The sequence below is a fragment of the Ictalurus punctatus genome, chromosome 6 (assembly GCF_001660625.3).
Source record: "Ictalurus punctatus breed USDA103 chromosome 6, Coco_2.0, whole genome shotgun sequence".
NCBI classification, from domain to species: Eukaryota; Metazoa; Chordata; class Actinopteri; order Siluriformes; family Ictaluridae; genus Ictalurus; species Ictalurus punctatus.
The window spans coordinates 21,439,122-21,450,496 of NC_030421.2; the positions used below are offsets into that span (position 1 = coordinate 21,439,122).

Consider the following 11,375-nt stretch of genomic DNA (forward strand, 5'->3'; position numbering starts at 1 on the left):
CATACATATGACTTAATTTATAGCACTCACAATTTTCAATGCATTTAAGTGAGTTCCACATACAGCTTTAATCCGAGAGGAAATGAACCTAGAGATACAAGATTTCTAAACATGGTCACTGCAAATAAAACCACACAACATATTTACACAGCAGTAGTTTTGGGCCACAAAGGACATTATACTCAAAAGCTCTGTTTAACCCAGAACACTAAAGACTTCAGAAACTCCACTGGGAGTTATGTAATAGAAAAACACCACACTCCCTGTTCTTGATCCCTGCTCACTGGACATGACATGTATGGTTTAGGCTCATAAAATGAATCCACATTCCTACTTAACAGATAGGTCAAGCTTAGTTTTACAGAAAATGTTCAAATGTTCACGACTGTACTATACTAGGTATGGGAACCATAGAGTATTTTATTCCTAAACTTTCCACTCACAGAGCATTTTTTTAAATTAAAGTTGTCATTCGATTCAAGTTGACTATATGCTAGCCATTTCGCTTTTGAGTTATTGAGGTTTGCAATTAACATTTTCAACCTACATGACCAGTCATATACATGAATAACTATAAGAGCTCAATAATAAATATAATTAAAGCTGCAAGCAGCATTTAAAGGGGCCAAGCACCAAAGGCGCAGCAAGCATAATGTGAAGCCTGAAGAACATGAATAGGAGAAATAGAATGTACATGAATGAATAAAAGATAGTTCAAAAACACAGCTGAGAATAAGATTGTACAAGAAATGAAGATAATAGAGACATTTATTTGCATGACAAGAGGTTGAAAGGTTACTGCAGTGTTGAGCCACAAAAGAAAGGAACCGAAAGACAAAACATTACACAAACTTTTAAGTTTTCAAAAGTTATGTTTTTACAAAAAACCTTACACAAGGTGGCGCGGTGTTAAAATTTTCAGGTACCTAGAGAACATACTATGAATGATCCTAACAAAATTTTGCGCTGATGTCTCAAATATTTGAAAAGATATTACAAAATATGACAAATTTATTAAATGTAGAACAGCCAGTTGGCCAATCCTGGCAAAATTGGTATCCATGGATTCACAATGACACAATGAATCTGCAGACACCAAGATCATAATGTTCTGTCAAAGAATTCAATGGTTACAAGCAAACATCATAATTTTTCAAATCTCATGACCTATACGTGGCACTGTTCTCAAATTCGGCATGGACCCTCATTATGACTGATCAAAGTCTGAACGAGATACAGCCTCTGATCCAATTTTTGGTCAACATCATTAAATTTGCGACATCATAACTTTTGAACAGATATGAATATCAAAATTGTGTTCAGTAATTTTTGAGCAGCTCTGTCCACTGACCATCTGAGCTAATTTTGGTAAGGACAGGACAAAATCTGTACGAGGAGTTAAGAAAGAAATTTATACTGTACATTCCAAAACTGGTGACTACTGTAATGGGTGGAGTCTTAATATAAGATATGGATTGTGATCCATAAAGTAATCTGATGAACTAAATTTATTTTCTCTAGGACAAAGTGTTCAACAATTATAACCACTTGAAAAGTGAATTTTGAACTAGTGGTGGCGCTATATAGTTGGCCCTAGAGACGCCAGAATTGGTCCAGATACTATTCATGGTCATATCTATGAAGGTGTTAAAATTCATAATTTTCCTACTTATGGTTCATAGGACTGCCATAGACTCCCAGTGGGGAAGAAGCAGAATAATAAGAAAACTAACAGACACAATATGTGCCTACGCACTTTTGGTGGCTGGCCCCTAATTACTTTGTTAATGGTGGGCTATGATTTCTAACACTGTAAAAGGTTAAAAAGGTCTCCTGGATATGCCTCATGGACTCCACTTTGAGATTCAACAAGAATATACAACAATAACGATACATGTATTTGGACTAAAGACATGCCTTGATAAATTTGACATTACTGATTCTACATAATAAGATAAAAATAAACCGGAAACCTACAGAAAATAAGGCAACAGCATGGGTGTTCTGTACATGCCTTATATAAAATCTAAGAGAGCCAACAGGTCTGTGAATATGGTGGATTATCAGATAGGATCAACTCCTCCAAACACCAAACAGCTACAACTGCCAAAGTGCTGGCCTAGCATGAACAACCTGTTATCAGTATCCCAGACTGTGGTTGCACAACTTAATGTGCCTTATCATAATCTGCTGTGCCCAATGACAACCGCACAAGGTCAATTATAGAGCCTCCAATGTTGCTTGACATGAAAATTCGAGCACAGAAAACTTCTGGGTGGAAAATTTTCAACAAATTTTTTTTTTAATAAGAATGAGTTGACTACCTTGTATTTTCCCAGTAAGGTTTTAACTACAAATTCTTCACACAAAGTCTACTCACTTTAGAACTGTAAGCAACTACATTGTCTACCCACTTTTCCACCAATTAAGCTTTATATTTTCATCAAAATTTTCCCCTGAAGTCTAGTCATGTTCTGGTACATTTTAGGTCAATCATCCCTGTTCATTAAAGTCAGAAATTAGCTTTGAAGATTGTTTCCCCCCCATATTGAATTAGAAACTGCTTCCCAAGTAAACTGGTATAATCACTTAATACATTTGCATATTGGAATATGATAGTACTGAACATGTAACATACAGAAGTTATTCATTCATTCTTCTCCAGTAACTTCTTTTTTTTTTTATAAGGGTTATGGTGAATACAGCGCCAATCATGGGAACACTGGAAATGAATGGGAAGCCAGTGCCTCTCGCGCGCGCGCACACACACACACACACACACACACACACACACACACACACACACTTACAGTGCCCTCCACTAATATTGGAACCCTTGGTAAATATGAACAAAGAAGGCTGTGGAAAAATTCTCTTTATTGTTTAACCTTGATCTTTTGCTAAATAAATACATAAATAAATAAATAAATAAATAAAATAAAATAAAATACTCTGCTCTCATGGATATCAAACAACTGCAAAAAAAAAAAAAAAAAAAAAAAAAAAAAAAAAAACACCAACCAACCAACATTTACATTTATTCATTTAGCAGACAGTTTTATCCAAAGCGACTTACAAATGAGGAAATACAAGCAAAGGCTGTATTCAAAAAAATATTTGTTAAATATAGGTGTACAACAAGTATTAGCACCCTTTTACTCAATACTTTGTGCTAGCTCCCTTTGGCAAGATAACAGCTCTGAGTCTTCGCCTATAATGCCTGATAAGGTTGGAAAATACATGGCAAGGGATGAGAGATCCTTCCTCCACACAGAATCTCTCCAGATCTTTCAAATTTCGAGTTCCATGCTGGCAGACTCTCCACTTCAGTTAACCCCACAGGTTTTCTATGGGTTTCAAATCAGGGGACTGGGATGGCCATGGCAGGACCTTGATTTTGTGGTCAGTAAACCATTTTTGTGTTGATATTGATGTACAGTTGCAATCAAAATTATTAAACCATCATTGAAAATCAGGTTTGTTGTCAAAATGTACAGACTTTCAGCTCTTTTCCATGGACAAATCAAACACAAGCAATTTCAATAGTTCAACACAACGAAATCTTTTAAATTCAACTGAAAATGCAACTTATAATGACTTCTCCAGTTTCAAAACTATTCAACCCCTGAAGAGAACCTCTCCAACAGCACAAATATATAAAACAGGTGTTGTCTCAAGCACACCTGATGCAACTAATCAAGGACTTCATTAGTTGCACCAGGTGTGCTTGAGCTTTAACACATGAAATACCTGAACTGGCTAGGGGTTTGTTGAGTGTACACTACCTGGACGGGGCAGAAAAAGGAAGCTATCAACGACTGCAACCAGATTTCTGAGAAGGCAGGTTGTGAAAAACCCTCAAGTGACTGCAAAATACCTGCAGCAAGATGTGGTGGCAAAAGGCACTGAGGTTTCAGTGTGCACAGTAACACGCATATTAAACACAGAAAGTTTCTGTGCCAGAAGTCCAAGATGAACACCACTACTGACCTGGGGCTGCTTTGCATCCTCTGGCACTGGAAACCTGCAGCGTGTGGAAGGCAAGATGTATTCACTGAAGTATCAGGAAATACTAGGAGAAAACATCATGCCATTTGTGAGGAAGCTGCAGCTTGGGTGTTATTTGGCCTTCCCACAGGACAATGACCAAAAGCATACTTCCAATTCCACCAAGGCTTGGTTGCAGAAGAAGTCCTGGAAGATTCTCAGGGCCATCACAGTCACCTGACTTGAACCCCATAGAAAATATCTGGTGGGATTTGAAGAAGGCGGTTGCAGCACACAAACCCAAGAATATTACTGAACTGGAGGCCATTGCTCATGAGGAATGAGATAAGATTCCTCTGGAATGCTGTCAGAAGTTATGCATCTTGTTTGCAGCAGGTCATAACCTGGGTGCTCTACTAAATGCTAAAGATGCTTGCCACGAAATGGTTGAATAATTTTGAAACTGGAGAAGTCATCATTTTGGGGCAGTGGTGACTTGGCGGCTAAGGCTCTGGTTTACTGATCTGAAGGTCGGGGGGTTCAAGCCCCAGCACTGCCAAGCTGCCACTGTTGGGCCCTTAAGCAAGGCCCTTAACCCTCTCTGCTCCAGGGGCACTGTATCATGGCTGACCCTGTGCTCTAACCACAGCAAATATATTTTTCTCATACGAGTTAACTGTCTTCATGTAGACAGTAATCCAAATTTAGGATTGAACTGGGGACCCTGGATGCTGTGTCACAGTTTCACCACATGCGTTATTGCTTTATAAAGTACAAGAGCCTAACTCTTTCAGTAAAAATTAAATGTCTAATACAGAGATACATAGCTCAAGTCTGAGGGTTTGGTGGAGGGTTAAAACCAATGTTGGCCCACTGGTTAAAGACTGTTTCAAATTAAAGTCTTGGATACTCAAACAACAAATCAGAGAACATAATTTTTAAAGGAATAACAAAGAGTTGCTATTCCACAAACTGGAACATTAAATGACCCATATTAAATCACTTTAAAACAATTATTTCCTAACCAGCTACTTCTCACATGGTAACTGAACGTGAAGCTTAATTTATATTTGGCCCACCCTAGTGCGGGTGTGCGCACTGTTAAATTGGCGTAATCTTGTTAAATTGTGGTGGCGCTCTAACCTTGCAGCTTTTGGCCACCACATCATGCACCTGAAAATTATTGTTACTAGTTTTTGATAACAGGGAATGCTTTTCTCTGACAGGGAAACTTTTCTCTCATTTACACAACACTCAACGCAAAAGCAGAAACCATCTTTTAAGCAGTGAAGCTCTGCAACCCCATCGAAGTGTGAACAACAACTCTACAATAAGTAGGGAGGTACATCAGCTTGATTGAATTACTTGAATCACTCAGCGTGATTGAAACAGTACTTTGAAAATCTACTAGTTGACAAATTTCTACCCAGGCACGTGCCTTTCTTTGTTTGTGAATGGTTGATTGGAGCAGGATTACTAAGCGATAATAGATTAGAACAATAGATAACAAAACATTAATAGAACCTGCACACACATCCTGCAACCTCCCACTTCCCATAGTTACAAAAGTAGGAAGCTAATGTGGACTGCCTATGATCAATATTAATATTTTAAGGTTTAGACATTGTTAGTCTTATTTGATTTGTTAGTCTGTTAGTTTTATTTGATGGATTTTTTAAATGTCAATGTATACCTTGTACTCCACTATTCAACTGCATTTACAGGCTGTTTCCATCACAAATAAATATTTGACTACTGGCACATTTTGCATAACCTGCAAGAAGTTTTAGGTCATATATGATCTCATCAGTATACAAGAAGTTAGTATTTAACAGACTTCTAATAAGCTAGACAGCTGAACAGAAATAGTAGAAAGACTGAAATTGCTCCGGTAGTCCGAGTGCTGTTGGTGCAGAAAGACACCCAGTGAAGTAACTACATTACAAGTGCTTGGACATGTGGACTGATTCCGAAAATCCATTATTGAAGAGTAGGTGAAAAGTTTTCCTTGAAAAAGGTCAAATATTTTCAATACTTGGATATTTCGAGGTCCACAACCTTTATTAGATTCAGTGATACAGGAGAAACCAGGGAAACGTGTAAATTCTATCACAGTTATCCCTCATAATTTCTGCTTCATATCGGTTAATCCTGCACACTGTACATTATGGTTTTTGGCCCATGACAATAACACATGCCATTTGTGGATTACTGTACTATAATGGTGTCAAACAGACTGCATCAGGTCAGACAGTGCAGCTGAATGGCATGTTACATTCAATCTTACATTCATCACTGATGGCATCTGTCTTCATATTTGTGTTTGACTTTTACTGAAATACAACCACTAGGCTGGATTAGACTGGATATTTTTAGATTTGCATTTGCCCTAAAAATTAAGCCAGGTTGAACAGTTGATCAGAAGCTACATGCTTGGATGGCACATCACACAACCTTTTGTATAGTGTTTGGGACACATCCAAAACATTACAGCTGCTCTTAATTTTCTTAAAGCAACAACAATAATATATAATTTAGAATTCCTGGAGTTGGGCCATGTGTGATTTTCCACTAGGTAAAGGAAAATGTTCCCCTTTCTCACCCTAGGGCAGAATTACCCCTCTCTCCCTCCTCCTACCTTCTTTCTTTCTTTCTTTCTTTCTTTCTTTCTTTCTCTCTCTCTCTCTCTCTCTCTCTCTCTCTCTCTCTCTCTCTCTCTCTCTCTCTCTCTCTCTCTCTCTCTCTCACACACACACACACCCACACACACAGTATATAAAATAAAATGTGGTTTTACCCATTTAAATTAGGACAGGTCTGAATAAGCACCGATTCAAGCCAGCATGTACATGGTAAAAATGGGAAACAATCAAGAATTTATTACCATAGTAATTTCTACCCAATTGTCAAATTAATTTCCTTTCAAATTGTTTCTCTCTTGCACCCTTTCTTACCCCCTCTGAGTGCTTGCGCCCGTCAGTCAAGATGAAGGAGGTGTGGCTTCTGTATCAGTCTGTCCTAGTCTAGTCCTAGCCCCAGTCTTTCTGACCGCATTAGATCATCTCAGAAAAACAAATATGCACCTTTAATAATTACCTATTGGGAAGGAAAAATAAAAAGAATGGACAAGTAGAAAAAAAATATTTCCAAATATTTCTTTTTAAACTGTCAATTATATTAAAATCACTATATACAAATATATTGTTTTAGCAACCTCATGTCCTTAACAGACACATGAGCAAAAATAAATGATACTGGTTGCTCTAATGGAGTGCAAAGACAAAAATGATGTGGCAGCCAGACTGCATCCCAATTTGCTGGCAAATGTGAGAATCAGGAGCAACTCCAAATGCAACAGCTTTAGAAAGACACAGACACTGACTATTTGTGTGGACTGGCAAGCTTGCTCAGTGACCTGAAACACTGCTTCATGAGCATCTTCCAGTGCCAGGGTAAACTCAGAGACAGACTTTTCCACTGTACTGACTCAGCACTAAAATGCATCAACTCTTCTGAACCTTTTTTAACCACTTACCACTCATCAGAGTACCATCTCTACCATAACACAATTCCCCCACAGTCAGACTTTATAATGAAGTTAATCTACATCCTGAATTACCATTACATAATCTTTATGCATGGAAAACTCATTTTTGGAGACTAATACTATGGAAAAATCTGAAAGTCAGTAACCAAATGTTTTTTTTAAATGAATAGAATAGTGGTACATCTTTTAGGATGTATATGTGTATCAAACAAAAGGCAGTTTCCAGCTTTCCCTCTTTTCTGGCTGTGTGCAGAATTCATTACGTGACATTCAAGGGGTTTTCCCAGACTGCCACACTCCTCCTGCCTGACACTGAGCCCAAATTTGCAGCAACCCTCAGTTAGCCATGTATTTGCCAATTAGTGACGAATCTGCTCCAGTGATTACTGACACCCCCTTTTCAGACCTAACACCACACGACGCTCTCTGGACAACAGGGCTGAGCACAACCTGCCACAACCTCAACCTGCCACAACCAATGTTAATCTCAATTAACACTGGTTACGAGGCATGAGTCAACTTGTACATGCCTGCAGTGGAAAGCCATCCAGTCAAGCAAGTACAACCGACCAACATTTATTTGAAAGGTATGTCTAATACGATTTAAAAAAAAAAAAAAAAAAAAAAAAAAACAGTGGAAAAAAACGTCTGCATTTATTTCCAATGTTTGGGCTGTCATGATATTGCTCAGACAATAAAGTTGGAAACAACCAGTTAATCTGCCCATAATTAATACCTTAATTAAAACTTTTACTATACAAATAGCAAAATTGCCCCCCCGCCCCCCAGTACATTTTAGGTCACACCTGAATAGTAGAAACAGCTGTACTGTTGACCCTCAGTTACACAGAACACTGTTTCCCTTATATAAACACTACTACACCAGATAAAGTGTGGGTTGTAATGTTCCCCCTACAGGCTTATCACCTGTGCTCTATTGTCCACTTTACCTGAGAAGTGCACTAGAGTAGGTGTTGAGTTCTGCAGACAATTTATATACATTAACACTACGTGGGGGGGGGGGGGGGGGGGGGGCGACATATAGTTTTCATGTACTGTACATTTAGTAAGAACAGTCACTCAGAAAAAAGCCACCAAACTCTGAAAGTGTGAACAGTATAACAGCTCGAGTGTTTGCAGATCACATTTATTTTAATTCTCAATCATTACAAAAACAGATTAAATAAATTGCTTCACATTGTAAATAAATAATCCTGCAGTCAAAAATAAACAGAATAAAAAAAACTTCTGATCTGGCCATTAAACAGACTGAGTGACCAGAACCGTATTCAGCCGTAACTTTTTAACTATAGGCTATGAGCTCTTACTAGTAACACTTAAGATGGAACAGAGTTGTAGCAGGGCCCTTTGTCTTCAGTATGTCTCACACGGCAACCCAACCGGTAACTAACACTAACTAACACACACACACACACACACACACACATAACCCTACACAGACTAAATGTAACGCAAGCTTATTACACTTACTTTCTTTCTTTCTTTCTTTCTCTCTCTCTCTCACCAAAAGTAGCGCAAGCTTAGTACACGTACACACACACACACACAAACACAACGTATATATAGACCAAATGTAAGCTTATTACACTTTCCCCCCTCACAAATGTCCTCCCCAGCAAATTTTCCTGCGTTGAAACCTGTGATTAATTTTAAAAAAATCTATCAAATGCCATGCAGTTTCTTCAGTTTTTAAAACTTTTGTAACTATTTTAGACTTTGTGTTCTCCCTCCACAGAGATTTTATGGTATAAGACTGCATTTCAGGATCTTGAGCATAAAGTTCTTCAGGGAAAGGTTTGGTCTCACAATCAGGACAGAGTTTGGCTGCTGGAAAAATGAGCCGCTAACTGTGAATGAGAATGAAACTTACCTCGTGTGCAGAATGAAATTCCTTTTTAATCCACTCCAGAAGGGAAAGATAACATCCAGTCGTCTTTAATCAAGTGAAACGGAAGTTCCTCGATGCTTTTCCGTTTTTGTCGGAGTTGTTTTGTCCCTTTCAGAGAGCCGGGACGCGTCAATGTAGCAGCTCTGCTCACTCCCGGTAAAGAAGCTGTGGTGTGTCCAGTGTGTGTGAATGGAGACAGCGGGAGTGGCTCTGGATCCCAAAACCGCCCCGAGTCACCTATCTATGGTTCACTCGGAAACGACTCTTTTTAGGTGAATCGAGTGCTCTGATCAATTCAAACAAATCGAAAGCTTTGGCAAAGTTGTGTTCTTCACTTTTTGTTTACTATTTACATATAAATTTGGTCTCGGGCTATTTTTACACAAATGAATGTCAGACTGCTTTTATTAACAATGGAACCAGTATGAACCTGTGCATGTGGGATAAAGTAAGCGGAAATGTAGCATACATGGTATTTCTAAATGTGGTGATGAATTAGAATTGTGTTCTTTCATTCACCTTGAGGGGCGAATCACTTACACTACTATAAACTGCTCAGGTTTCATCCGAAAGCTTGCAGCATTGTCAGTTGGCGCTACACGAGGACGTGTCCGATACTGCCTACAATGCACCCTACAATACTGCCCTCGTGCGTCCTCTCAGAGACATGACATATCTACTACACAACGGCGTGAGACAGTAAAAGTAGGTCTACTCTCATCAAATCAAGTGTTGTGAGATTTGCAGTAAACTAAACAGTAAAGTAAATATCTTCTTTATGCGTATTCATGGCAATAATTGCGGTTCAACTTGAACTCATTCGTCTTCACAGGCTATTTACTCCAAAGATTCTCATTTCTATAGAACATCTATATAATGACTTTCAACCAGTCTCAAATTCAGTAATTAAGTAAGTAAGGCCTTGATTACAAAGAATGTAAAACCTGTTCTATTTTTATAAACCCAACACACCAGTCACAACATAGCATGCAGCTGAACTGCCACACTTTAATTGTTTTATTGTTGTTGTTCGTTTGTTTCCTTCGCACCATACTTTGTTAACTGTTTTGTGTGAACATCCCAATCAGCAGTTTCTGAAATATTCTAAGCCCATCTGCCACCAACAACCATACCACTCAAAGTTACAGAGCTCACATTTTTCCGGCTGATGTGTTAATTTGCTGTCATGAAGTATAACAGAGAGATGAAGAGATCAGGAAATGCTGAGGTGTGTGGGAAATAAAGCTTCACATTACACTGTATTCCAGTATTTCTGAACTGAATGACACAACAAACGTATGGTAAACCTATTGGTCTTAACTGTCAGCTGAGATAAAGAAGTAAAACATTTACAGCAGAGCTACAATATATATAATTGGTATGGGATTGTTCTTTAAACTGAGTTTCGCCTAACACTAAATTTGCAAAAGTAATATGAAATAGCTGCTCTTGACTATTTGTACTTTGTGATGTGTGTATCAGCTGGGGTAATAGACACAATAATAAATAAACAAGAAATATAGTTAGTGTCAGATCTCAGTTCACTGACACATGTGCCTCTGTTCAATAGGATCCATATACAATCGCTGTGGACAAAACCAGCTGACCATGAATTTAACTGCATAATTGCCAGCCAGCCTTCAATGACCAGTATCTCAGACTAAATGGATTGTGGTTTCATTTCTATGTTGTAGGCCTATACATGCACAAAGATTGTGAAATCTGAAATCACTGTTCAATGACTATATACATTATATATAATCATATACCTATATCTAGAGCACAGTCTGTAGTCAAATATTTATATTTACATTTATTCATTTAGCAGATGCTTTTATCTAAAGCGACTTACAAATGGGGAAATACAAGCAAGACGTCTGAATGGGCATGGTGTTAATTCATTTTAATGTTTCAGTTCTGGCCTACGCTGTC

At 38.2% G+C, this 11,375-nt stretch overlaps 1 protein-coding gene across 5 annotated transcripts in view; it reads right to left on the reverse strand.

Annotated features, from left to right (window-relative positions):
• The window catches only part of myo1b (myosin IB), a 67,745-nt gene extending 58,090 nt beyond the window's left edge, over window positions 1–9,655 (reverse strand). For 3 of the 5 annotated variants that reach the window (XM_053680990.1, XM_053680989.1, XM_047156083.2), the window contains exon 1: window positions 9,426–9,655. The gene's annotated coding sequence lies outside the window, so the exon portion shown is untranslated. The remainder of the gene's footprint in view (window positions 1–9,425) is intronic. The other 2 variants (XM_017469910.3, XM_017469907.3) reach the window with 1 other exon arrangement.
• Window positions 9,656–11,375: the final 1,720 nt, after the last annotated feature.